The following is a 27635-nucleotide window of genomic DNA, read 5'->3' on the forward strand; positions in this document are numbered from 1 at the left end:
GCCTGCTAAGTAAAAACATATTGCCAAAGAAATCATAAGCCTGGACTAAAAATGTCTTTGAATGCTTAAGCCTTACAATCAGCCATGGACCCCCAAGCTGCACGAGCAACAAATGAGCTGAAAAAACTTTGGTCTCCTCGGAGAAAGTCTCCATTCTCACTGACCAAGATGGAGATGGACCAAGAAGAAACTCCCAGAGGGCAAAACCAACAACCATGGAGAAATATGGATGCAGACTTCTTACAGAAAGCAGAATCAAGGTCAAGGCAAAGCACTTCTCCACCCTAAAGTTAGGAGTTTTCAGAATTCTGGCCCAGCACAGCAACTGCTATAGACTAATGACTACTGTGTCCGGAATCTTTCCTTTTTTTGAATGGAAGTTGGGTTTTTTTTTTTTTTTTGGTTGTTTTTTTGGTGTGTGTGGCTAATTATCAAAAATGCTGTTTGGCAACAAAAAGGAATGAAGTATGGATACATGTGACAAAATGGATGAACTTCAAAAACGTTATGCTAAGTGACAGAAGCCAGGCACAAAAGACCACGTATTTATATATTCCATTTAAATGACAAATGGAAAGAAGACACACCTATTTGAGGCAAAAAGTACATTAGTGGTTGCCTGGCCCTGGGTTGGGAGTGAAGAATGGTTACAAATGGACACGAGGGGCCCTGGGGAGTGCTGGAAATATTCTAAGGCTGGATTGTGATAGATGGTTATACAACTCTGTTAATTTAGTAAAAAATTAATGAATTGTATACTGAAAGCAAGTAAATTTTATGACATGTAAATTTATTTCAATAAATTTTTGTTTGTTTGTTTTTAAACCTGCTGGTAAACCCAGAGGAAAACAATCACTTTTATACCCTAGAGTGAAATTCTGCTTAACTTTTTGGAGACATCTAGTAACAGATATCAAAGCTTCAGGTGTTTGTATTCTCTTACCTGGCAATTCTACTCCTAGGAATTTACTCTAATGAAATACATGTTACAAGGTTGTTTCTTGCAAAGTTGCTTACAATATTGAATAATTGAAATAATTTAAATGTCTATCAATAGGGGATTGGTTAAATGCATTAGACTATATCCAAACATTGAAATGGCCTACAAGTGTGATTTCACCATGGAAATATTAATGTATTTATGTGGAAAACTATCCAACAACAACAAACATGCAGTTAAAGTATGGTGTTTATGGGTAAAACACAGGCCCATTTATGTTTACAAAAACATGGCAGTTTAAGGGTGGAGAATAACAACTTTCACTTTTCCTAAAATATGTGAATTTTTTTCAGCCACCATGTATTATCAACACAATAGCAACAAAACATATACATTCTGGAAATAATCTGTCATGTTAATGTAAAATAAAAATCAGATTAAAATTTCATGCTTTTGATATGTTTGTATGAGTGCATTAATTTGACTAAATTCAGAGATTCCCCCCTTCAGTTGGAAAATAAAGTTATGTTCATGTGTGTAACTCACCTGCTTTTAAGTAACCCATTTGACATACATTTTTATATTTCAGTTTCTTTGACACTGATGAAACACATCTTATAATTCTTATAATTCACCTGCATTAATTTTTTCTATGGACTGATTTTAATTAATAAGTAGTACTATAAATAAAATCTGGTGTGTGTTCTGGAGATTTGACTCTGTGGTACAATGTATGGGTTCTTAGGGTCTTTTAATGAAATAAGCTGAAACAATCAGATGTGGTTTGGAGTAAGAGTCACTCTTTCTGATCTTATACCCTTCACAATTACCTGAAAAAAAAACTGAAAAAAAGGTGTTTAGAGGCTAGATTCCTACTGGCAAGTAAAAGCGGAAAGAACTTGTAAAATTCCTTTATACAGAGAAGTAAACATTTAAGCAATTTTTACATCGAATAGCCTGGAAGAAGCAAATGTGACTCGAATAGCTCTTTCTTACAGTATGCTACCAAAACATTTGCTTAAGAGATTTATGATACTTGTTGATAGGTGCTACGATCCAAAGTAAAGTATCTTTCTGTACGTATATCAATCAAATCTAGGATGAAAATGAGTAAATATATCAGGTCATGTATCAGAGTTTCCTGAACAGATTAAAGCCACTATTGGGGGCATATAACAGAGAAAAGAATTATCCCTTTAAAAGGCAATTATTTTCAGAGCTCCTCTGACGTTATGCAGTAGGGCTAAGGCTGTGTTACAAAGTAGTAGTGCTTTGCAGTTTGTTTCAAAAAGGAACAAAAATAGTCTATCGGTAGGTAATCTAAGTTCCGGGTCATGGAGGTCTCAACAGAAAACTGTGGTTTAAAATAATAAAACCTGAACTGAGTAGTGTCTGACAGATGAGTAATTAGACATTGTTTGGAAACAATGAATATTCCTGACAATAAAAATAGGGTGTGTTGATGTGAGGAAGACAGAAATATTTGGATATGATGCACGGAACATTAAGTGCCCTAAAAAAGAAAACACCGGGGTTACTTGAGAGATAAGGTGCTGAATTTTTGTTTTACTTAATATAAGAAACTACCATTTCTTTGAATCTTTCCTTCTGTAAAAAAGGAAGATTAAGGGCTTGTCTTGCGATTTACTATGAAACTATCATGCATTTTTAGACAGACAGACGGTCCTTAGAATTGTATCATCATTTCCAACAGGTTACCATTTGCCCCTAGCATAAATATCTAATGGACATGTCCTATGTTTGGACTGGACATGTTGTGGCATCATATTCTTATTTCTTTAGATCAGATGCCGTTTTTAAGCTTCGACTTTTAAGCAGGAGACACATTTTCTTTCAAGGGGATCCTAGGGCCCAGGGACAGCCAAGGGGTTGGACAGCTCCCGGTCCACCTTACTGCCCCTTCTCCCCAACACTGACTAGCACCCCTTCCTCACTGTTATTTTGGCCTTGCGCACAGAGGTTTAAAGCTGCGGCTGCACACTGGGATCACCTGCAAAGGTTGAAAACCGCGTTAGCTAGTCTCATCACCAGCAACTCAGTTAAGTGGCCTGAGGAGGGGCACGGGGACTCCAAGTCCGCATGCGATGTTAATGGTAGGCGCTATTGCGACCCATTGCTCTAGTCAGCAATTTTCAGGGTGTAATCTTTGACAGGCGGCAGAGCGGGAATCTCCACCCCAGACGTCCTGAGTCAGAAACCCTGAGAGGCGGGGCCAACCCTCCGTATCTCCTAAGCCCTCCAGGTAAACTGATCACCGCTCACGTTGGAGATTCCCTGCTTCCTGAAGTGAGCCTTCCATTGCCAAGAGTGAAGCAGGTAAAGAGAGAGAGAGAATGTGGCACTTATTCACCTAGCTTTTTATCTTCAAAAGTGGCTGATAATTTAAGAGGATTTTGAAGGCTTTTTTCCCAGGGTTGTGTTCCTTTATAGGTTTTACTGTGTAACTGATGACATCACATGTCCATTATGAACACTTTTCCTGATTCTTCATCTGAATTGGTCTTTTGGGGCTTGTCCACTACCTGGGAGTAGACACTAGTGAAAAGATGTCATGAACTGTACATAGTAGGTGGCTTACCATATGTTTTGATAATGTCGTGAAGATTAAATCTGGAAGGAAATCTTATGGCTGTCAAACAACTAAGGTTTCTTTCTCTTTCTTTCTTTCTTTCTTTCTTCTTTCCTTTTTTTTTTTTTTTTAAGGTTCTGGAGTAGTTTATTATGATCATTGTAACCCTAGGTCTAGTTAAGACCTCTAGTTAAAGAAATTGTTTGATAAAAGTAAATTCCAAGGGAACACTAAATGTGCCATCTTTTCTGTGTTAGAATCTCCAAATGAGGCAAGCGTCTTCAGTGATAGTGCTGTTTGTCCCTATTTTATTTTCCCTTCTTTATCTTTCACATATCGTAAGAGTTTCCTATCGCTGTTACAACAAATAACCACAAACTGGGTCAGAATCCTGAGGTGGGTCTATGTCGGGCCCAAATCAAGGTGTGGGCGGGGCTACGTTCCGTCAGGAGGCTCTGGGGGAGAATCCGCATCCGCCTTTCTCAGCTCCTAAAGACCGTCTGCATGTCTTGGCTTGTGGCCCCCTCCTCCGTCTGCAAAGCCAGCGGTGCAGCACCTTTAAAGCTCTCTCTGGCTCTGATCCTCTCTTTCTTCTGTCTCTTTTTTGATTCCTGAGCCTCCCTCTTGAGAGGAGCTCTGTGATTACCCTGAACTCATCCAGATAATCCAGGAGAATCACCCATCTCAAGTGTCTTCATCGTATCTGTAAATTCCTTCTTGCCATGTAAGAATTACAGATTCTGGGGATTAGCATGTGGACGTTTTTGAGGGGCTGTTATTTATCCGCCATACGTATCAAGAGACGGAAGAAGGTGGGGAACATTTTCTTTTATTATTGTTATTATTAATATATAATGTATTATTTGTTTCAGGGGCACAGGTCTGTGATTCATCAGTCTTATATAATGCCCAGTGCTCACCACAACACACACCCTCCCCAATGACCGTCACCCAGCCACCCCATCCTTCCACCCCTCTCCGCTCCAGCAACCTTCATTTTGTTTACTGAGATGAAGAGTCTCTTATGGTTGGTCTCCCTCTCTGGTTTCGTCTTGTTTCATTTTTTCCTCTCTTCCCCTGTGATCCTCTGCCTTGTTTCTTAAATTCCACATATCAGTGAGATCATATGATAATTGTCTTTCTCTGGTGGACTTATTTCACTTAGCATAATACCCTCTAGTTCCATCCATTTGTTCCAAATGGCAAGATTTCACTTTTGAAGGCTGTGTAATATTCCATTGGATATACATACTGCATCTTCTTTATCCATTCTCTGTCAATGGACATCTGGACTCTTCCCATAGTTTGGCTATTTCGGACATTGCTTCTATAAACATTGGGATGCGGGTGCCCCTCTGGATCGCGACATTTGTATCTTTGGGATAAATACCCAGTAGTGCAATTGCTGGGCCACAAAGTAGCTCTAGTTTTTACTTTTTGAGGAACCTCCATACTGTCGTCCAGAGTGGCTGCGCCAGCTTGCATTCAGTGGGGGACATTTTCTGACAGGAGACCCTTGGAGACTAGACTGGTGAAGGCTTGAAAAATAGCTCCTTGGGGAGATCCACAAGGCAGTAAACTTCAAATTGTTGTGTGCTTAAAAATCACTTGGAAATCTGTAAATAGTGCATATTCCTGAGCCCTAGCCCCAAAGATTCTGACTCAGTGGTTTAGTTTGGGGTTTGCACTCTATATGCGAGCATGCTCACGTTTCCCCCTCCCAGGGGTGACTCGGGGCAGGTGCTCCGCAGACCACAGCTGCAGAGGCTGCTAGGAGGGGGCGGGTGGGAACCCAGAGCCTGAGACAGCCCCGACAGCGGCGTGATTATGAACACCAGTAAACATCAGACTTCCTGAAAGGAAATGTGAAAAGTACAGTTTTTCTGAACCCCATTCCAGGAGCTTGTGATCCCAGAAGTCTGGAGAAGGCCTTCCAGGTCATTCTGACTGAGCGTGATTGCCCCAACCTCAGAAGACTTCCTCAGGGTTTTTGGTAGTTCTACTTGATCCAGCTGTAGCCAAGATACCTCCTATTTTCCTGTATTAAAAAATGACTTTCCTCACTAATCTTCTTTTTCTCTGTGACTGATTAAATGATGGATCATGTTAATTCCTTATTTTGTGTCCCCGATGACTTTCTCAGAGCCCGGCACACAATGGGTACCCCATAAACGTTTTTGGAATAAATCAGTGGTTCTCAGACTCCACCTTGCATCACGATCACCTGGAGGGCTTGTTAAACCCCGATGGCTGAGCTCTGCCCGCAGAGCTTCCCACTCCATAGGCTTGGGCTGGGCCTCCGAATGTGCATTTAAAACAAGACCCCACATGATGCTGGTGCGGCTGGTTGGGGAATCACACTTGGAGACCACTGGAATATATAGCGTTTGAACTATTAAAGTTCTAATTCTTTTATAACGAAATGAAAATTTTTATATGTGGTTGAAGGATTTAAAACTTTTCCCAGTTTTTGAATTGTCCTTACTTTTTTCATTATTTCTATTTTTTTCCCTTTAAAATTTTTATTCTCTAGAATTGAAAAAGAAAATCATATTTCTCCAGTAATAGCTGTCCTATAATGTTTTATTGTTTATTTCTTCTCTATATGTGAATTCTCTAGTGACAATACAATTGAAAATATTTAGGGGAGTTCCTATTGGTAAAGAATGCTTTTAAACTGGCATCTTCAGCATTGTGGTTACATAATCTAACCATAAATTATCTTTTAGCCTGAAACTTCAGTTTGATTTGCATTTTTGCTTGGTTGGTTCTTTGATTTTTTTTTCTTTGTCTATAGTCCTCGAAGGGGGTGAAAACATAAAGGAAAATAGTCACATACACATTGTGAGACCAGTTCTCCCTAGAAACACAGCACAATTAAGAAAGATAAGTCTTATGAGAAACAAACTGAAGACTTCAGAGGGGAGGGGGTGGGGGAATGGGATAGACTGGTGATGGGTAGTAAGGAGGGCACGTATTGCATGGTGCACTGGGTGTTATACGCAACTAATGAAGCATCGAACTTTAAATCGGAATACGGGGATGTACTGTATGGTGATTAACATAATATAATAAAAAATCATTAAAAAAATAAAAATAAAAAATAAAATAAATTAAAAAAAAAGAAAGATAAGTCTTACTGAGCCATTTGTCCAATTTGCCTGAGACCAGGCAGTGCACACTTTTTATTATAAAACCTAAAATTCATCCAGTATATATTTTTCAGGAAATTTTATTTCTTTAGAAGAAAGCTGTGTTTTCCCCCTGTATTTATCCAGCTAGAGATCATACACAGGGGATTGATAGCCCTTATATATACTTCTTCAAACTAAGAAATACTTCTTATGATTTAAAGGTAGCTTTCCTTATTCATACCAAATTATAACAGTATGCTTTCTTCATAAAATACTCCATGAAGGGTGAAGCAGCCTTGCAGGCAGCCTTACGCCTTTGAATCTGGGTATAGTAAGTTTCTGATGGTGAAGTAATAAAAGGTATTGATTTTATTTATGGTACTCCCATGAAAAGGCTGTATAACTGGATTGATGGAATGGAGGATTACTAAAAATATTTTTATAGGGCTGGGAAATTTTAATCTTGTAGATACTGCTGAATTTGAGCATAATGTTGGGCTGAAAGGAGACATCTTGTAAACAAACTTATAAAATGAACTACCTTTGCATGGCTATTACGTGTCAATACATTTTTACTGAGTACATGTCATATTTTCAGCACTGTTAAATCATTTTCTATTTTTTTGCTCCATTTTCTATCTTGAAAGGTTGGGTTTTGTTTTGTTTTGTTTTTTGCTTTTTGCGTACCTTTAAAAGATACAAGTTGGCAAAAAAAATTGGTAACAATGTTTTTTATCATCACCCAAAGTAGGTACATTCGAGTCAAAAATTTTAAGATATAATTTGCATACAATGAAAAACACAGATCATAAATGTACAATTAGATAGATTTTGACAGAGGCATACATTCCTGTATGCACCTTTGATGATCAAGTTACATTTTCATCACCAAGAAATTCCCCCCAAATACCTTCCCAATCAATCCGTCTACCTCCCACAAATACTGACCTGATTTCTGTCTATTCACTCTTTTGGTGTCTGACTTCTTTCACTCAAGCACCGTCAGTGCTTTTGAGAGTTGCCGCTGACGTATGTATCAGCAGTTACTTCCTTTCCACTGCTGAGTATTACTCCATTGTAGGAGGCATGGGCATCGTGGACAGGATCTGAGGTCTAGCCTTTATTTCCTCTGCTCCTCACACATTGAAGCCATTTTTCCCTGAAGTGCAAACCTTGGACTTCCTTCATCAGTATCACTAGGGCCCCACTATTATCTGACCGAATTAGATCCAAATTTAAATACAGGGTAGAGGACAGAGTATTTCTAGCAAGCTCGGGAATGCTGATTACATTAGTGATCGACATTATTGCTTTAGCAAATATTTTGTGAATATAAGGGGTTAAGGAGAGGGCTAGAAGAATATGAAATAGAGTGGCCAAATTGTTCCCAGTATTCATGTTGATGGATTGAACCGAGCAGGTTTCCAAGAATACGATGGGTGGCAGACAATGTGAGACGACAGGAGCAGCAGTCCTGGGGCCAGGCCTAATTAATCAGACTGGAGCTAGAGAACTGGACCAAAGCAGGTTACCTCTCCTTTTCTGAGCTGGAAAGGATGGATTTGGGCAACACAGAAGATGAAAAAGTGAGAAGGGAAGAAAGCGAGACTGTTAGCTTATGGTGTCTCAAAGGGAGAGAAAACAGATTGCAGTTCACCTAAAGGACCAGAGCCTTTCTTTGCCTTTCCTGATCGTGCTCCTCGCACGTTCTGCCTCCCCGAGGGCTGCCAGCCTCACCTGTGTTCTCCTTGTTGTTGCCTCCCAGCAGAAATGACAGTACAGCTCAAAAAAGAGCAAGCATAAGTATCAGTGCTCCTGAGTCACTGGTTGAAAAACACAGCCCGAAGAAACAGGACCTTTTCTCTCAAGTATAGCGATAAGGTGCTTAAATACCAATGTGACAAGAACAAGATAAACAATAGCAACAAGCCTGTGATGCGCTCAAAAATGTCAGGCTGGTGCCACATGCTGTCCAATGAAATGTTTTGGATGATCTAGGGGCAGGGAGAGAGGATATACTTTTCATTTATACAATTTATTCTTTGAAAGTGCTAAACTGCTACGAAACACTCACGTCACTGCGGCGAAGTGTCTGGCTATCTCAAGCTCGCAGTTGCTCCACAGACATGCGCACAAACATGAGGCTCCTATTTCATCTTTGTTCAGTGCGGCTGGGGGCGTATCTCCCCGGCTGCCTCCGTCACCCAGCAGCGCTGGAGGGCGGGGCTCAGAGCCAAGGTCTCTGGCTATGCTGTATCAACAGGCCAAGGCATCCCCGCTCTCTACTCTTCTTTTTTTTTTTTTTTCTACATTTCTTGGGTCTTTTCTCCTCTCTTCTCAGGGCTGGGGTGGAGGGGGGACAGGGTAACTGAATTGTTCTGACCATTAATCTAGCTAGAACTTTCCTCTTCCTCAAGAGAGAAGCTTTTACCCATACTTTGGTTTGTTGGGTATTTTGGAACATAGGGTATATTACATATTGTCACTGGAATAGGTCTCGCAAAAATACAAGAAATCTTCACCTTTATTCAGTATCTGATTGTTAGCAATAATATTACTATATTTCATTATACTATATTATATTGATATTTTAAAGTTATTATAGTATACTTATAAGTAAGTATACTAACATGGTAATTATGTTAATAATGTTAAGAACCATCATTTTCACTGAGAAGGAAGATATAAATATAAAACTTAAAAAACCCAATAAGTTACTTTCAAAAATTTTATTTATTTTTTAAATTCAAGTGCAATCAACATACAGTGTTGTATTAGTTTCAGGTGTATGATGTAGTGATTCAACAATTACCAGTAGGTTACTTTTAAGTTTAAACTATTTGAATATTTGAAATTTGAATTTGATATATCAAATATTCAAATATATTTGAATTATAAATATGAATTTGTTAAAATTTAAAATGTTAAAATACCTCAGTTCTGCCCACAGAAAAGCCCCAGTAGCAATGACAACCCAGTAATAATGAGAATGTTAGCACCAACACTGTGGTCTCTGCCTACCATTCCCTACTAAAAGGAATCAGGGATTCTTGGAGAGATCTGGTTCCAGGTGTGGAGTGGCAAATGACAAACCAAGACTAGATCATCTTGTTATGCTGGCTAAAGGTGGTCCATTTTACCATCAACAAGAAAGATGATGGCAATTGATTGAAACACATTAACTAAATAAATGATACTCAAAAGAGAAAGCCAAAGTAACAAACATAACTCGTTTCTCACTATTGGAGGTAGTCTATTAACTCATACTCCAAAAATGAGTAATTAATGGGAAAAATAAGTCTTCATCTGCTTTTCATGTGAAAAGTCTATTTTAAGAATTTTATAATATAGCCCTAGTTAATGAGGGAAAGTTTTCTTACACAAGTATTCTAGCTAGTAAATGCAGAAGAAATGATAGAAAAATTCACCATTTTACATCTAATGAAATAACCGATTCAAGTAATAAACATTTATGGAAGCTAAAACTAAGAAGCAAAATATTAATGAGGAACTGAACATTATTCCAAGGGAGACAAAAGGTCACTCTACAACTTTACGATTAGGAATCAGGCAGTCACCATCTGGATCAACCAACATCATTAAAGGCAGGGCAAATAGATATTATATATTTCCTGGTGTGATGTCATAAGAAGTACAGAGGAGCACCTGTGAGGTATCCATGGCAAAAGTGTTAGCCCTGAATCTAACCAAGCCTGTAAATCTAACTTCTGGGTTTACAGAACCATTGAAGATGGGAAACATGTTGAAAAAATCAGCAGAGTCCAGAATGTTATGGAAAAAGTGACCTAGTCTCCTTAAGAAGGCAATGCTTGAGAAGACGGTGAGAACGGAGATGAACGTGCAGATAAAAAGAGTCGTAAGAGACCCAGCAATCTCAGCAGCAGCAGCAACAAAAATCCCCTGTTAGCTCGTTGTACATCTCGAATTTTCACATGGATTTTGGCGCAGGACTGTGGTTGGCCTGTTGACTGATGTAGGTTGTCTTCTAACCTCTTGTGAAGGATGTAGCTGGCTGGGGATTCCTGCACCCCTTCCCAAATTCTCTGCCTTCCCCTTCCCACCACCACTGAAATCCAGAGGACAGAAGTTCATGAAATTAATAGTAAGTAGAGGGGCATAAACAGACAGAAAGAGTTCTTACTAAAAAGGGAGCATATCTGAGGCAGTCAAGGATTCTGGGGGGGGGGGTCACAGAATCCAGTGCTGTAATAAAAACCAGATAATTTCGTGACCAATAATAACAGTTATAGTTACATATGCTGAGATGAAAGTAGTCAAATCTCAGGCTGCATGGTGGAAATCACTGTGCACTGTGCAGGACTGTGCTGCAGGCCTCTAAAAAGAAATGTTCCCTGAACTGCATGTAGAGTATTAATAGTCTGTTAGAGCTCTCTTAAGTATCACATATAGGTAGCTCCAACGGCAACGGTGGCCCAAAATACAAAGCCTATTTAATCAGGCTCCTCTGTTTACAATTCAGAAAATGTTTATGTACGTGTACATGAGTGTGTGTGCGTGCGTGAGTGTGTGTTTATGTGTATCTGGTTTTATTTAACCTGTAGTCACTCACACTGACAGAATTATCTGACATCTTTTTAAAAATTTTAATTGGATGAATTTCTTAGTGAATCATAGCTAGATGCTGAACAATTCCAAGTTAGTGGCAGAGATTAAATATCTTTAGAAAGGAATATTAGGGTATAAAAATAAACTTAATTATGTAACACACCATAATCTACCTGGATTAGTGATTGTTTCCATTTTTTACTTATTTATTTTGGTCACAGAATCCTTTGAGAATCTTCTTAATATTTAGGCTTCTCTTCAGAGAAAGACATAAGCATATAAAAACCTAGTCAACAATTTCAGAGGATTCTTCCCGAATCCCCCACAGTGGCAGATTTTATCTTCCAAAGATGGCCACGATAATAGTTTCCATCCCACATCCTCTTCTGCAATATGACTTGCTGCTCCCTAATCAAGAGGTCAGCATCTAGTTCTTCTCCCCTTGCTTCTGTGGAGGCCTGAGTGATTTGCTGAAACAAAAGAATGCAGAAGAAATATTCTGGAACTTCTGAGATTAGATCATAAACCTTGAAGCTACCGCCTGGGACTTTGAAACACTCACTCTTGGGATACGCCCTCCAGGACACTCCATCCGTGAGTGTAGCCACCATGCTGTGGGGCTCACAAACTATAAGTAGAGGCCATATTTGGCCACTCGGTTTGGCACAGTCAGCTGGGCTTTTAGCCAACAACTGCTGGTCCTGTGAGGGAGCCATCTTGGACACTCAACCCAGTTGAACTCTCAGATGATTCAGCCCCAGCTAATACCTGACCGCAGCTACAGGAGAGGCACCATGAGAGAGCTGCTCACCTGAGCCCAGCTGACCCACAGAACCATCAGTGATAATAACAAATTGTTGTTTTAAGCCACTACGTTTTGGGGTGATTTGTTACATAGCAATAGATAACTATAACATACATACATATATATATATATATATATATATCCCTCTAACTATATATACTATAACTGTGTAACTGTAACCCCCAACTATATATCCCTGTTGAAAACCACTGCTCTTAATGATTCATTGGGAAAAGGAGATCAAGGTAATAGACTGCAGTTAAAAATTCTAGATCCAGTAATTTACTAGCTGTATATTTGTACGTCTTATAAAAATAGCTAAATTTTTGCAACAGATATATATGTTCTGATTTGAGTGGTTTGGTTTTTTTATTTCATTTACAAATAAACAAGGGTACAACTGGCTATTCAGAGGGGTTTCCTACTACAACCAGTAATTCTTATATAGTGTCTATCATTCTCTATTGGATTTAGATGGTTCTCACGTTCCATTTCTCCTCCCTTCTTCTCTTTTCCCCTCTTCTCTTCTGGTCCTCTCTCATGCCTACCCACCCACATATACGTGGTCAGTACCTCATATCCTCATATCCTCAACCAACTGCTTAATATTGATGCTTTGGTTTTTAATGCCAGATCACACTGAGAAGAAAAACCTTTTGAAAATAATTATTTCTGTGCTTTGACCCAGAAATTCCACTTTTAGGGTTTTTTTTTTTCCTTAACAATGAATGCTTAATTCAGATAAAAATTATCTACAAGGATGTTTATCACAGCATCAGATATAATAAGAGAAAATTGGAAATAATCCAAAGGCCCATTAATAAGAGACTTAATAAATGGTAGCATTCCTATGCTACAGAATACAATGCAACAGTTAAAATGAGATAAAACTGCTTATATTGACATGGGAAGATAAATTCAGGATATTAGCAGATGTGACGTGAGTGAGGCTTTAAACATGCTTGCAGAGTTTGGCCCGGCTTCTGGAGCATCTGTGATCTGCCGTGAGGTAGCAGCCATCTGTCCAGGTGATTACTGGTCCCAGAGTGAGGGAATGAAGAGCAGACCTGAGCTTGAAGCAGCGTCCACTCAGCCAGTGCACAGACCTATGAATAAGAAATGAGTGTTTGCTGCTGAGAGTCACGGAGGCTTGTGGATTGTTTGTGATGGGAAAACCTGACTAATACTGTCTGATTCATTACTCATTAGTTATGGTGATGCTTGTGTAGCTCTCCTATGCTAGAAATATAGAAACGGGAAATCTCATTAGATGTAGAAAGAAGTGATACGGATTACCCTAGGTAACCAGTAAATGTAATATATTTATACTGCTTTAGGAGTCTAGTCAGAAGTTTGAGAGGAGTCTATTTATCTTTCTCACTGAGCTGTTCGAATGCTTTGGAATCACATTTGTGGTAGACTTATTGTCTAATATTGTGACAACTACTTGGTTAATGTTAAAATGATTGAGCCAGACTTCTATGGTTCTCCCTTCCTTTACTATTCTTGTTTGACGTATAGTATCACATGTGATTGCATGCATTTCTGTATGTGATTTCCAAGTCTTGAAATGCAAATATATTTTTACCTGTAAAATGGGAATCTTTTGTTGATGCAAAATGTTGCTGTGTTAAGTATTCTAAACCTGTATACATTTGGTGCCATTTTCCATAAGTGTTTAGAGTCTGGTTCAATTAGTGAAGGTGTATCATTTCCTTAAAGCAAGGTTCTTAACAATGGCACTTTTGACATTTTGGGCCAGATAATTACTTGTGGGCAGCTCTCCGGTGCATTTTACCATTTTCGCGGCCTCCCTGGCCTTTAGACACACTAGGTGCCAAGACTACCCCTCCAGATCCCTGCATCCCTCCCCCCCACCATCTGCAGTCATTGACAATCAAAACTGTCTTCCGACATTTCTCTATGTTTTCTGGGAGGCAAAATCACCCAGATGAGAACCACTGCCTTAACAAGTGAATTTTAATGGTTTTCATACCTGGTTACACATTAGAATAATCTAGTAAGCTTTTAAAAATATCTTACTTTGAAATAATTTAAAAATTACTGAAAAATGCAATAATAGTACAAAGAAATTTTGGGTACCATTTACTTATAATATATAAATATTATATATGGAGTATAATATAATGTTTGCCAGATGTACTTTTTCATTCTTTTTCTACATGAATGCATAGATACTTTTTTTTTGCATCATTTGGGAATAAGTTGCAGACAGCATGACCCCTTACCCCTTGATAGTCAGTGTTTATGTCCTAGAAACAAGGATATTCTTTTCACATAATTATGGTATGAGTAATAAAAATACGAACCTTAATACAATATTATTATCCAATCCACAGTCTAATACTCAAGCTTTGCCAGTTATCCCCCCAAAGTTTTTCACAGACCAGGCTCCAGTGAAGGTCACTCATTATATTTTGTTGTCATACTTCTTTGATGTCCTTTAATCTAGAGCAGTTCCTCAACCTTCTATTGGTTTTTTATAACCTCAACAGTATATTCAAGAGTATAGACAACTTATTTTGGAGAATGGCTCTCAATTTGGTTGTGATCACTATTTCCTTATGGTTGGATTCGGGTTGTGCAATTTTGACAGGAACATTATTGAGTGAAGTTGTGAGCTTCTCAGTGCATCTCATCAAGAACCACATGATGTAGGTTAATTCCTTCATTGGTGATATTAACACTGATCATTCGGTTAAGGTGGTATATTCGTTTCCTAGGGCTACCATGACAAATTACCACAAATCGTGTGGCTTAAAACAACAGAAAAGTTTTCTCTCACAGTGAGGAGACCAGAGTCCAAAATCAAGGTGTTGTCAGGGATATACTCTCTCTTCAAAGTCTAGGGTACAATCCTTCCTTGCATCTTCTGGCTTTTGGTAGCTGTTGGCATTTCTTGTAGCTTTCTCTGCCTCTGTCTTCACATGGCCTTCTCCTTCTCTCTATCTATTGCCTTCTCCTCTTCTGTCACTTGCCATTGGATTAGGGCCCAAGTAATTCAGGATGATTTCATTAAATCTTTAACTTAATGATATCTGCAAAGACCCTTTTTTCAAATAAGGTCACATTCACAGATTCTGGGGGTTGGGACATAAATATATCTTTTAGGGGCCACCACTCAAACCAGTACAGGTGGTGCCTGCCAGACTTTTTCACTGTAAATGTACTCATTTCCCTTTATCATTAGGATGTAATTTATGGGAAGATACTTTGAGATGATGTAAATATTCTTTCTATTCCTCATCAAACTCTTACCTATTGGTTTTAGCATCTATTGATTATTCTTGCCCAACTGGTGATTTTCTAATTGCATTATTCCTTCCACATTTATTAGTTGACATTCTTTTATAAGAGCTTTTCTGTCCTCCCTCCTTCTTTCTCTTCCTCCTTCCTCCCTCCTTTGAATATATCAGTATAGACTTATTTTATTCAATGGATTATAATCTATTATTATTATCTTATTTTCATATTCAAATTTTCCCAGATGTGGCCAGCAAGAACCCTGTCAAGCAGAGTTCTGTGTTCTTTGACATGACCTCATCATTCCTTGGGCAATTTTCTACTTTCTGGCACAAGAAAATGTTCTGAGTTCATCTTATATTTTCCCCACCTCACCCCAGGGATCAGTCCTTTCACCAAGGATCCTTGGTTTCTTTTAGTGGGGAATGATATTTAGAAATCAAAATCTGGGTGTTAGAGAAATTTTTCTAAACATTGTGTGTCTTTTTCATTGGCAAAAAAAATAAAAATTATAATGAAAAATAAATCTGACCATAACAACTGTTGAAAAGGAGATAGATCTACTGGGATCAATCCTAGTGGGAATGAAAATGATGTATCTACTTTGAAAAAGTTTGTTGCTACACTTGGACATGGTCTCATAATTAAGAACTTATTCGTATTCTTCTCTCTAGCAATATAACTGAAAGGCATCTGCTCAAGGGAAATTATTTCCTATGTGCTCCATGAGACATGTGCAAGGATGTTCATAGCTCAATACTCTCAAAAACAACCTCCTTTCTAATGTAGTCTGTCTTGGTCTCTGAGGTGCAGGCGACTGCTTCAGCCTCACCCTCATGTTCTAGCATTCTCTCAGTAACTAACAGATGTTAGTTAGTTGTTCTCGTGAGGGGAAGAGAAGTCAGGAACAACCTACATCGCCATCTTGGTGATGTCACTCCCTGAGAAGCTTTTTAAATAAAGAAAAAATTTGAGACCTACTTCCGGAGACTGTAAGTCACAAGTCTGTGTGTGCGCGCGCGCGCGTGTGTAAGGTTTCAGGTAATTCTGTTGCGTAGCAATGTGTAGTAGCTACTGCCCTAATGCATTTAAACATGATTTAGTTACACTACATTTTTCAAAGCATTTTTTAATCTAAAGGAATAAATAATTGCATTGTACCTTAATTACTGACTACAAGAAACCTAAGCAAGATAGGGGCGCCTGGGTGGCACAGCGGTTGAGCGTCTGCCTTCGGCTCAGGGCGTGATCCCGGCATTATGGGATCGAGCCCCACATCAGGCTCCTCTGCTATAAGCCTGCTTCTTTCTCCCCCACTCCCCCTGCTTGTGTTCCCTCTCTCGCTAGCTGTCTCTATCTCTGTCAAATAAATAAATAAAATCTTTAAAAAAAAAAAAAAAGAAACCTAAGCAAGATAAAACCTATAATCTGAAAAAATCGTGCTAGATATCAGATGTCAGTGATAAATGTCTAAGGTAGAAAATGTGTTCCATAATGTAAAATAATTATTGATTACAAAATCAAGTCAACTTAGATTCGAGTATAGATATAATTACATTCTCAAGGAATAAAATGGAAATTTTACTTTTAAACTGCATTCCTCTGACTATAATCTCTCTCTCTTTCTCTCTCTCATACACACACACACACACGCACACAAGAATACATTACTTTATGGGAAGGGGCTCAGGGAACACAAGAGTTTTCACAATGGAACAGAAAAATCATCTATTTCAATATCCATTGCTTGGCTATCTTCAATAATAGATAACTCAGAGAAGGAACAAATTACTTCGGTGAAGCCAACTGTACTGTTGAATAGCTTTATCACATTTTGGTATTGAACGTAAAAACCATCTTTCCCATATGAAATTTTGGGTTAATCTTTTTTTTATTTCTTAAAAAAGAAAGAACATTCCAAGGAACTAACATTTATATCTTGAGGAAGAATTTCTTGTTCTATCTACAGATAATTAGTGTATATACTGAAACTTTAGGTAACTTTGTCTTGGTAAAAAAGGATACAATATACCTCCTCTTTCAGATGGACTTTCTTCCTCCCTGAAAATCACTAAGATAAATTCTGAGAAAATCCCCCATGGAAGTAAGAATTATCATTCTTGTTATCAACGAATAGTAATAGTTGTCATTTTTTAGTATAGCAGTCTCTCGTCATCCACGGTTTCGTGTTCTGTGGTTTCAGTCCCCCATGGTCAACCTCAGTCCAGAAGCAGACGATCCTCTTTCTGATGTGTCATGAGGTCAGTAGTAGCCTGACGCTGCATCATGGCACCTACGTCATTCCCCTTGCTTCATCTCATCATGTAGGCATTTTATCATCTCACATCATCACAAGAAGGGTGAGTACAGTACAATAAGATATTTTAAGAGAGAGACCACATTCACATAACTTTTATTACAGTATATCGTTATAGTCTTTTTATTAGTTATTATCGTTAATATCTTACTGTGCACAATTTAGAAATTGAACTTTATCATAAGTATGCATAGGAAAAAACATAGTATATATAGGGTTCGGTTCTCTCGGTTATTTCAGGTATCCACTGGAAGCCTTGGAATGTATCTCCCGCGGTTAAGGGAGGGACTACTGCATGTACGAGGTGTTTTACATATCATCTCTATTTTGCAAATAAAGAGAGTAAGTGCAGAGAAGTGAAATAACTTATCCAACTTCATGTATCCGGGAAATGGCTAAGCTAGGACTCAAGCCAAGTCAGGGTAGGCTAGGTTATGTTCAGTAACAAGCAACCCCCAAATCTCAGCAGCTGATAATAACAAAGGTGGTGCTCGTGCTTCACGTGCAGTCCAGATGGGCTGTGGATCTACTCAGTTTCATCTTTATTCTTGAACCCAAGCTGACACTGAAGCCTCTGTTTGGAATATTGCCAGAAGTTGTAGCAGAGGGGGAAGGGAATACGGCAAACCACACACTGACTCTGAACACTTCCGCCTGGCAGAAGGAACAAAATGGCTTCAGTGAAGCCAACTCCAGTGTTCAACAACTATGTCACCTTTTGGTATTGAACATTGGCATTTTGCATTTCAATAGCCAGTGCAAGTTATGGTTCACCCGATGTCAGTGAGGTGGGGAAGCATAATCCTCCCACACAGAGAGGCAGCAAATATCTGTGAAGAGCAGCCTACCACAGACGGGGGCGCGGCTGGCATAGTTTAACCGTAAGCCAGTATAGCAGTCCCCTGGGCTCAGCAACTGGTCCACGTCGGTCCAAATAGAGTGAAGCAAAGATTGTTATTTGATAATTGGGGGAAAAGCTGACCTTCCTCCTTCTCTAAAATGGAACTGCTGCAGCGATTTTTCTGCCACAAGGGAGGAAGTATGACAAAAAGGCTGATACATGCAGGAAGGCAGAGTCAAGGGTAATGGGGTCCCAGCACTGAGGACGCTATGCATCTCGGGAACAGCTCATCCTGGGGGTGGTCCATCTTCTGAATTTTTTAATGATATATTCCAATAAATACTCTAGGTTAAACCAGTTTGAATAAGATCTTTTACTACTTCTATTTATAACTGATAATATTAAAATCCACGGCCTAGCACAGTCCTAAACTATTTTGGACAAGGCATGCATGTGGGTACATATAATATGCTCAATTTTGTGTAAAAACAATGTAGTAACATTGTGAAAATTTTTAAAAATGAGAAGGAAATGGCATATAATCATACACCCAAAAACGTCAACTATTAACCGGGTTTGCCCATGTCCTTTCAGTACTCTGCTGTTCTGTCGTGTGCATTTATTTTTATACAGGTTATGTCAAGCCATCCAAATAATTTTGTATCCTGACCTTTTCACTTAAATATGCATGTAAATTCTTTTCCCACATTGCTACATAATATTATAAAGATCACTAAAATAACTGCAAAATGTTCTAGGTATAATACAACGTCGATAAAAATTTCCCCAGTTTTGGACATTTAGGTTGCTTCTAGTTTTTTTTTTTCTTCTAGATTTTATTTATTTGGCAGAGAGAGAGCACAAGCAGGGGAGGTGGGGGAGGGAGAAGCAGGCTCCCCACTGAGCAGGGAGCCCAATGAGGCACTCGACCCTGGGATCATGACCTGAGCCAAAGGCAGATGCTTAACTGACTGAGCCACCCAGGTGCCCCGGTTGCTTCCAGTTTCTTACTTTATAGATAACAGTGCCTCGCATATATAAGTATATGTACATGGAGGAACATGGGAAGGAGTAGTGTCCAGGCACTTCTCCAAATCTCTTTCTGTTTCTCAGCCTCATTTAGGAACTGGAAGACTGGCCAACTCTTGATTGGATGTCCCGTTCTTCACCCTGCTCACCTTGGTCTGCAGGTGCAGTGCTGCAACTGGAGATCTTGACATCTGTTTCTCAGCCCAGGTCCCAAACACAATTTCTTTTCTTTTCTTTTCTTTTCTTTTCTTTTCTTTTCTTTTCTTTTCTTTTCTTTTCTTTTTTCTTTTTTTTTTAAGGATTTTATTTATTTATTTGACAGAGAGAGACAGCCAGTGAGAGAGGGAACACAAGCAGGGGGAGTGGGAGAGGAAGAAGCAGGCTCCCAGTGGAGCAGGGAGCCCTGTGTGGGGCTCGATCCCAGGACCCTGGGATCACGCCCTGAGCCGAAGGCAGACGCTTAATGACTGAGACACCCAGGCGCCCCCCAAACACAATTTCTTGACAACTATATTAGCAAAAGCATTTAGCTCGTACTCACAAGTGCATTAAAAGCAGAGCCAGAGAGTTTGTTTAGTGGGTCTGATTTCCCGAATGAGAGAATCCTTCTTTGGCAGAGTGTGGGCTGGGTCTAGACAGAGAGGCTTTACGTCGTGGAGCCAGAAGGGTGTGTAGTAGTAACTTCTGCGGAGAGAGTAAGAAAGCCTGCATAGTCGAAACAAACCTAGTAAAAGAGTATCTCCTAAGGGCGAAGTTAGTTAGGCAGAGGCTCACCGGGAGAGGCTGTGGCATCTGCTCAGAGACAGTGTGAATGCAGATGGACCTAGAAGCGAGATCTGTAGCTCCCAGGAGGTGGGGAGGGGAGGGAGATGACGACTACCAATAAAAATTAGGCCTCGGAAGACAGACAAATGCAATCCCTTCTCGCAGCCCTCATGTATTCACTGCATAAATGAGCAACTGGTGAAATCACTTTGACTGTAATGACTAATTTTTAAAATATATCTTGGCTAAATTCTAAAGAATACAGAGATATACCAATGTATCTCTTTATTATTAATTTTAAAATGTTTTAATTTTCAACCAGTGGTTTTAGTGTTATTTTAGACAATGCCTCAGAGTCTCCTTTTATAGCACTTTTCTTCCCCAAACTCCAGTACAATGCCCAGAATATGGCCCGGAATTCAAATCTGGTGCTATGCTAAAGCCTACTATAAGTGATACTTGATCTTGGATATCAAATGTAGATCAACGTTTCCTATTCTTTTCCAACAAATGTCAAACCCTGAAAGCAGCACCGCACATGTGACTTGTTTATACCAGCTTCGCTCTTCAGGTGCTTTCGGATCCCCAGAAGGTAAGCTCCCCGAGGGCAGGCCGGGCCTGGAGACTTTGCCTTCACTGGCTTCTCACGCGGGGTAAGCACCCGTGCTTGCCCAACAGATAGTAAGTGCTAACGGATTTCCTGTATCTGCAGAAGTATATTTACCAGAAAAAAAAAAAAAAAAAAGAGGGAGAGAGAAAAATTTTAAGTGCAAGTAGAAAAATAAAGTAACTATTAGAGGATGAGAGAACGTGAGTGAAGTCCCCATTCAGGGAAATATGTGCTGAGCGCATAAATGAGGTAGGTAGCTGTTTAAAGAGAGAGAGAAGTAGAAAAGTCTGTAACATGTTTTCTCGTTTCAGAATTCCCCAACTACAATATATTACTTCAGAATTTTCTTGAGGGTTTTTCTCTGCACTCTCCAATTACCCTGTGAGTACCATCACGAAAGGATGAATCTGGCACTTCTGCTTTCTGAAATAGCCCTGGTACCTCATGCAGATGAAATTCTCTGGCTTTCAGTTTCCATTTGGTAACAGCCCCATGCACATCAAGTCTGACAGGCCGTTTATGGCTTTTGGCAGCAGAGTGAGGTCTGTGTGCAAGAATGGCCGATGAGGGAAACTCTGCAGAAGGATTTGGAGCAAGAACAGCCTGGCCTCACTGGGAAAGGACAGGTAAGGGAGCAGGAGCCCTGGATGTTTGCTCAGGAGGATGGCAACCCGAGAGAGGGCTATTGCTAACCCACAGAAGCACTTCCGGCATGCTCCCTCCCCCAGAAAATGGGGGAGCCCGTTGCTCTCCTCATGCGTCCCTTAGGTCCCCAACCCCATTGCTTGCCCAACAAATCTTCTATGAAGAGAAAGGGCAGACCTTTAGCATCATGAAGAATAACTTGGTACATAGAGAAAAGCAGTCCTATCACATAGCAGTTACTCAGGGGACAGAGTCTGAGGTGGTCAGTTGTGTTTCTGAATGAAAAGTTTACCTTAAGGTGGAAACATACTCGGCATCTTTAATCAGTTCCCTGTAAAACAGGCACAATGGCATTTATTTGTGCCACCCAGATGTTATAAGGATTAATGAATGCTTTTAAAGTGTGGGCTTGAAATCAAAATGATTTCAACTTGAACCAAATGGAAGGCTTTTCCAACAGGCATATATCTATCTGTGTTAAATACTAAGGAATTTCCCTTTTTTCTTGCTAAAATTTAAAAACCCCAAGCAACACAATGTTTTCAACCCTACTCTGTGACTCTGGTTATTGATGGCTGAAACAGTGCTCACAGAAATACTGTAAGACTTAGTAATTTCTTGCAGGCTCTGCTTCCTTAGGGAAAAGTGCTCCTTGGCTATTTTAAGCAGTTAGTCGCATGTTCTCTGAGCGAGTCTACTGTCATAGCAACTGATTTACCACAGAAAAGCAAGAAAGTGCCTTAAGTCAGAAGTGCTTTTCCTTCTCCTTAGTTTGGGAATCTTTGCTTGGCTCTTAGAATTAAGTTTTGTGACTCAGATATCTATCATGGAAAATTTCAGCTAATGAATGATAATTCTGTGGCAGTTTTTAAATTTCTGAAGTGCCAGATTTAATGGATCTTCAGATGCTGTGGTTTAGCGCTAAAGGTTGGGAGAGCACGTCAACGTGAATACCAGAGAATCATGACAGATGAATAGGAAAACCAACCCTGTGATCTGTGTAAATGTATTCAGAAAATTCAGATGAAAAAAAACCCCAGATCAGACAGAAATTTAAGGCTCATCCGGATTACCTTAAGTTAATTTAGTTTATTGTGAGAAAGAGAGAGAGAGAGAGAGGCACACATGTGGGGGGGGGCAGAGAGGGGAGGACAGAAGGGCTGAGGGGGAGGGGCAAAGGGGGAGGGGCAGGGGAGAGAGAGAGAATCTTAAGCAGGCTCCACCTCAGCATGGAGCCCACTGTGGGGCTCTGTCTCTGACCCTGAGATCATGACCTGAGCTGAAATCAAAAGTGGGACACTTAACTGACTGAGCCACCAAGGCACCCCCGGATTACCTTAATTTTAATGACATTATGGTTAACCTGATCCCATGTGGAATTATAAACTGATTTACATATTCCAAAAGAGTCAGTAAACCAACCAACCAGTGGTCTAACAGAGCAGTCTCCCACAGTTAGACAGGTCTGAGGGAGAAAGCAAAGTTAATCCTTTGGGAGGAAATGTTTTCGTGGCTCTCAATGAATGAATGACAAAACAGTCAGCAGAGGGTGGGGCTGTGTAATGTCTCTTGTACAAGAATACAGTTAGGAAAGGTTTCCTCCATGATAGCTGAATTTTCTAAAGTTACAAAGTGTTTGTATAACATGGCCATAAACAAATCTATATATTCACCAAATCCGTTAGACTCGGGAAAACACTTAACTTTACCTCTTTAAAAAAAGGGGGGGGGTGTTAAGAGAAAGGAAGTACACATCTGAAATCACATATCTGAAACCCCTGGGGTCCAGAAGTATTTTGCAATTTAGGATTTTTTGGCTTTGGATGGGTAAAAAGGTAAAGATACCATACCATATGTAAGTCCCTGAGTGAGGTCTAGGCAGCACTCTGTGATAAAGCAAATTGATATTTCAGCAGTGAAATGTATGAAAATTCACACTGACTGTGATCAATGAAGATCAAAAATAGCCTCGAGTCAGTTCGGGGCAGGTTTTGTTGCTAAATGAGGTTAGATCTGGCCAGGCTTTGATATCAAATGAGTTATAAAAAGTCTTTCATTTATTAAACCTCTTTGGACTTCAAAATTGGTGTAGAAGGGTGTGTTAACCTGTATATTTATGCAGTGGCTAACATGCTTCTCTGTCTCCACACTGAGTAAGGCAGAAAGCATTACTGTCTAGAAGAGACAATAGCTGAATTAAGGAGTGGTAGAGCTACAAGTTAGTCAAGGGAAATGTGATATTTGGAAACATCTGCTTTCCCTCATAATATTCTTTATGTTTCTAATAAAAACAGGAAGCAGAGTGGATGGAAGAACTTAGCTGTGTGATGGTGAGTCTTGTGTTATGTTGGCACAAAGGAGGGCTATCAGGACACACCTCTCCAAAATGGTGTGGTAAGAAAGTGAAATCGGGAACCAAGAGATGTGTAGCTATGATAGGTATGGTTATGTGACAGGCACGTTCCTGGAGAGGCAAAGAATAAGGAATTGCGTATCAATGAACAGACGTCCTGAGTTCAAACTTAATGCTGTTACTTGCTAAACCCATGTCTCACTGTCCCCATCTGTGAAATGGAAAGAGTAATATCATAGGGTTGTTAGGAGTCACCAATCGAACAAAACCTGTAAAACACTTAGCACAGTGACCGGTGCAGGGTTAGCAATAAAAAATAAAATAAAACAAAGTTAACTGTTTGTTACTACAGGTACAGATATAAATATCTCACTCATCCAGCGTGTTTAATTAACATCAGCGGTGTCATGGGATTCCATGTAACTGCAGTGTTCTCTACCTGCAATATGCCTCTGATGGGGCCACTCTGACGAGGAAAAACACATTTGAGAGATGTCTCCTGAATAGAAATCTTGCTTCAGTTATACTTTAACATAAGCAAGAGGGGGTTTTTGTTGTTAGAGGAACTGACTTCCCTACTCTGACCCACTGCCCTGACCTTTCCACTTTCTTTTGTGTGATTGTGGTTTTAAATCAACCAGTGTATTAGGCCCCAGAATTCGGTTACAACTGAGCTCAGAAAACTATTTATTTTTCTTCTATAGTTTTCTGAATTATACTTATTTCTTCGTTGTCATGTCTCATAACTCACAACTTTCTATGTATTGAATTTTGGGCTTTCTCTTTCCCCTTCACCATAAAGCTACATACCTGAAAGATGGCCAGCCTTTCCTCTTTTTTCCCCTTAATTTTCACTGCAAAACGAATTCACATACTTTCTTGACTTTTGTTTTTTGTGTGTGTGAAGTAAACAACTAAAGAGGAAAAACCTCAGGGTGGCTAGGTGGCTCAGTCATTAAGTGTCTGCTTTCAACTCAGGGCGTGATCCCAGGGTCCTGGGATCGAGCCCCACATCGGGCTCCCTGCTCTGCTAGGAGCCTGCTTCTCCCTCTCCCACTCCCCCTGCTTGTGTTCCCTCTCTCACTGGCGGTCTCTCTGTCAAATAAATAAATAAAATCTTAAAAAAAAAGAGGGAAAATCTCTTGTAAACTTTCATAATTTTAACGACTCCATCCTACTTTGCAGGGATAATTGATGCTAACCATTGGGACTGTGTTCTTCCAAACAGTGTTCTGTGTATAATATATAAACATTCAGATCCTATATGCCAGGGAGAAATTTGCTGTAGATTTGGCAAGGATGCCATTCTGTACATACTGTTCCACAGCTTGCTTTTTTCCCTGTCTAACCATGGGCACCTCTCCTATTGTTATTGTTACCATTATTTGTAATAAGTCACACTCTTTTAAATGTAATTGTATATAATTATTAACATATTCCTTCAGTCACTGAAGTAATATTTACTGATCATGGAAATGAGGAAAAGATGTGTTGCCTGCTATGTGAAATGCAAGGTCATAAGAGACACAGTTTTGTTCCCCTGGATGGTTATAATCTGGAAGCAGAAATAAGACAAGGACACATGTAACTACATAGTAAGTAGTACAGAATTTGTAAATTTAATTTTGGTACTCTGAAGTTCAGAAGAAAGTAAATTAACTTTTGGAAGGGCTGGTCAGGAAGGGTTTCTAGGAGATTTTGGATTTAAATTGCATCTGAAAAGATTGGTTGGATTTCAACTGATGTAAAAGAGGCAGAAAAAATACCTTTCACCGAATCTCTGAGAAAAGAGAAGAAAATACAGGATATATTTTAAAGAGGGCCATAATCTAGATGCACTGATTGTAAAACACCTCCTGATTTCAGAGATATTAAGAAGTGGGGGTAAATGTACAAATTAAATCAAGAAAATATAGTATTTGGTTAATTTGACTGGAATGGCAGATTTCCAAAAGGTAAAACTGATAGAAAATTCTGGAAAAATAAATGGAAGCCAGATCACGAGGAGTCTTGAATGCTAGGGGAAATCTGAAACCTTGTATATAATTTGCTTCCAGATTCTTCTTTTCTTCTTATCACAAGGTATTAGAATTTAGAAGGAGACCAGATACACTAGTCTTAAAACATAAAAATCTATATTCTGGAGTATTTATTCAAATGATGCCTTTAAAATTGTTGGTCCATTTTGGCAGGCCCTCCCATTACAGACTGTTTCTTTTTTCCATAAAGAGATAAACATTTTACATTAATTTACTCATGTGCTAGGCACCAAGATGTCAGTAATGAACAAGACTCTCTCACCCTCGCATGCTCATGGCCTGGTTAATGAATTTCCAGTACCATCTCCCCACTTCCCAGACATCCATGTGAGATTTGGCTGTCCTATCAATCGTTAAAAATATCCATCGCCTCTGATGTCTTGGCCTTGTTTCTTGTTTGTGGTTATGATTTCCTGCTTGCTCTGCTGAACTGTGACTTCTTGAAAGCCCCACACCCCTTCTTAACACCTAGGGGACTTTTTTCCCACTGAGCTTTTTTTTTTTTTTTTTTTTTTTTTTTTTTATTCAAAGCAGATCTATTTACAAATGAGCTTTTATTTTTTAAAGCATCTCTGTAATTATTCTACTAAAGGAAAGAATATTGGTTTTCAGATTCCCTTGATGTCAACAAGGACAACTACAATGAAGGTGATGATGGAACGCAGATGGAGTTAGGAAACCTCTATTGGGTCTTAGAATTAGGCATGAAGCTCAGTATAGGCATGAAGCTCAGTATAGGATTTTTCATTTTCTTGAGGAACTGACCCCTTTACTATGATGAAATGTCCCTCTTTAGCCCTGATAATATTCCTTCTTATGGAATTTACCTTGTCTGCTGTAAAATAGCTGTTCGAGTAGCCTCCAAGATGATCCCCAATGATCCCCACCCCCTGGTATAGACACTCCTGTATTGTCCTCTTTCCCATTGTACCAAAATGGGTCTGTGTGGCTAATAAATTATGGTAAAAGTAAAGTTATTTCCCTTCTGGGATTAGACTATAAAAGTCTGTGACTTCTCTCATAGCCCTCTCTCTTACTCTCAGAACACTTCCTCTGAGGGAAGTCATGTCATGAGCAGCCCTGTGGAGAATCCAAGCAGTAAGGAGCTGAAGCCTTCTGCCAACGACCAGTAAGTGGGTTTGGATGCAGATTCTGCAGACCCAGCCAAGCGTGATACCTAGACTGGGGAGACCGTGAACAAGAGCACCCAGCTAAGCCACCCCCAGATTCCTGATACACAAAAACTACGAGATAAATGTTTGTTGTTTGAAATGGCTACATTTGGGGTAATTTGTTACACAGCAATGGACAACTTATACACAATTTTCCTTTCATTTGTATTTCCATGGTGTTTTTGAGGGTCCCAAGAACCACCCTAAGTTTGATGATTGGCCAAAAGGACTCAGAAGACTCAAGAGGAGGTTACATTCACAGCTAAAGTTTACTATGGTAAGAGATAACTGAGTAAAGAAGCAGGGAAGATATTGTCACTGGGCAGAGTTCAGACATGTTCAGTATAGGCTTGAGAGCCTTTCAACACAGACCACACATGACGTACTTTCTCCCCAACAGCAACTGATAAGAGCATGTATGGTATGTGTCTCACAGGGAATCCTGCTGGAGTCTTGGGTCCAAGGCTTTTTTGGTGTGCTAGTCACATGAGCATATCTTGCTATGCAACCATCCATGGCCACTGAAACTTAAAACCTCAACAGT

At 39.6% G+C, this 27635-nt stretch overlaps 1 long non-coding RNA gene across 5 annotated transcripts in view; it reads right to left on the reverse strand.

The window, feature by feature from the left end:
• Positions 1-9420: 9420 nt before the first annotated feature.
• The window catches only part of LOC105237063, a 73928-nt gene continuing 55713 nt past the window's right edge, over positions 9421-27635 (reverse strand). For 3 of the 5 annotated variants that reach the window (XR_002142421.2, XR_004623538.1, XR_004623537.1), the window contains 2 exons: positions 20049-20191; positions 9421-13162 (listed from right to left, as the gene is read on the reverse strand). This is a non-coding gene — a long non-coding RNA (uncharacterized LOC105237063). The remainder of the gene's footprint in view (positions 13163-20048; positions 20192-27635) is intronic. The other 2 variants (XR_002142420.2, XR_002142422.2) reach the window with 1 other exon arrangement.

The sequence above is a fragment of the Ailuropoda melanoleuca genome, chromosome 2 (genome assembly GCF_002007445.2).
Source record: "Ailuropoda melanoleuca isolate Jingjing chromosome 2, ASM200744v2, whole genome shotgun sequence".
Taxonomy (NCBI): Eukaryota; Metazoa; Chordata; class Mammalia; order Carnivora; family Ursidae; genus Ailuropoda; species Ailuropoda melanoleuca.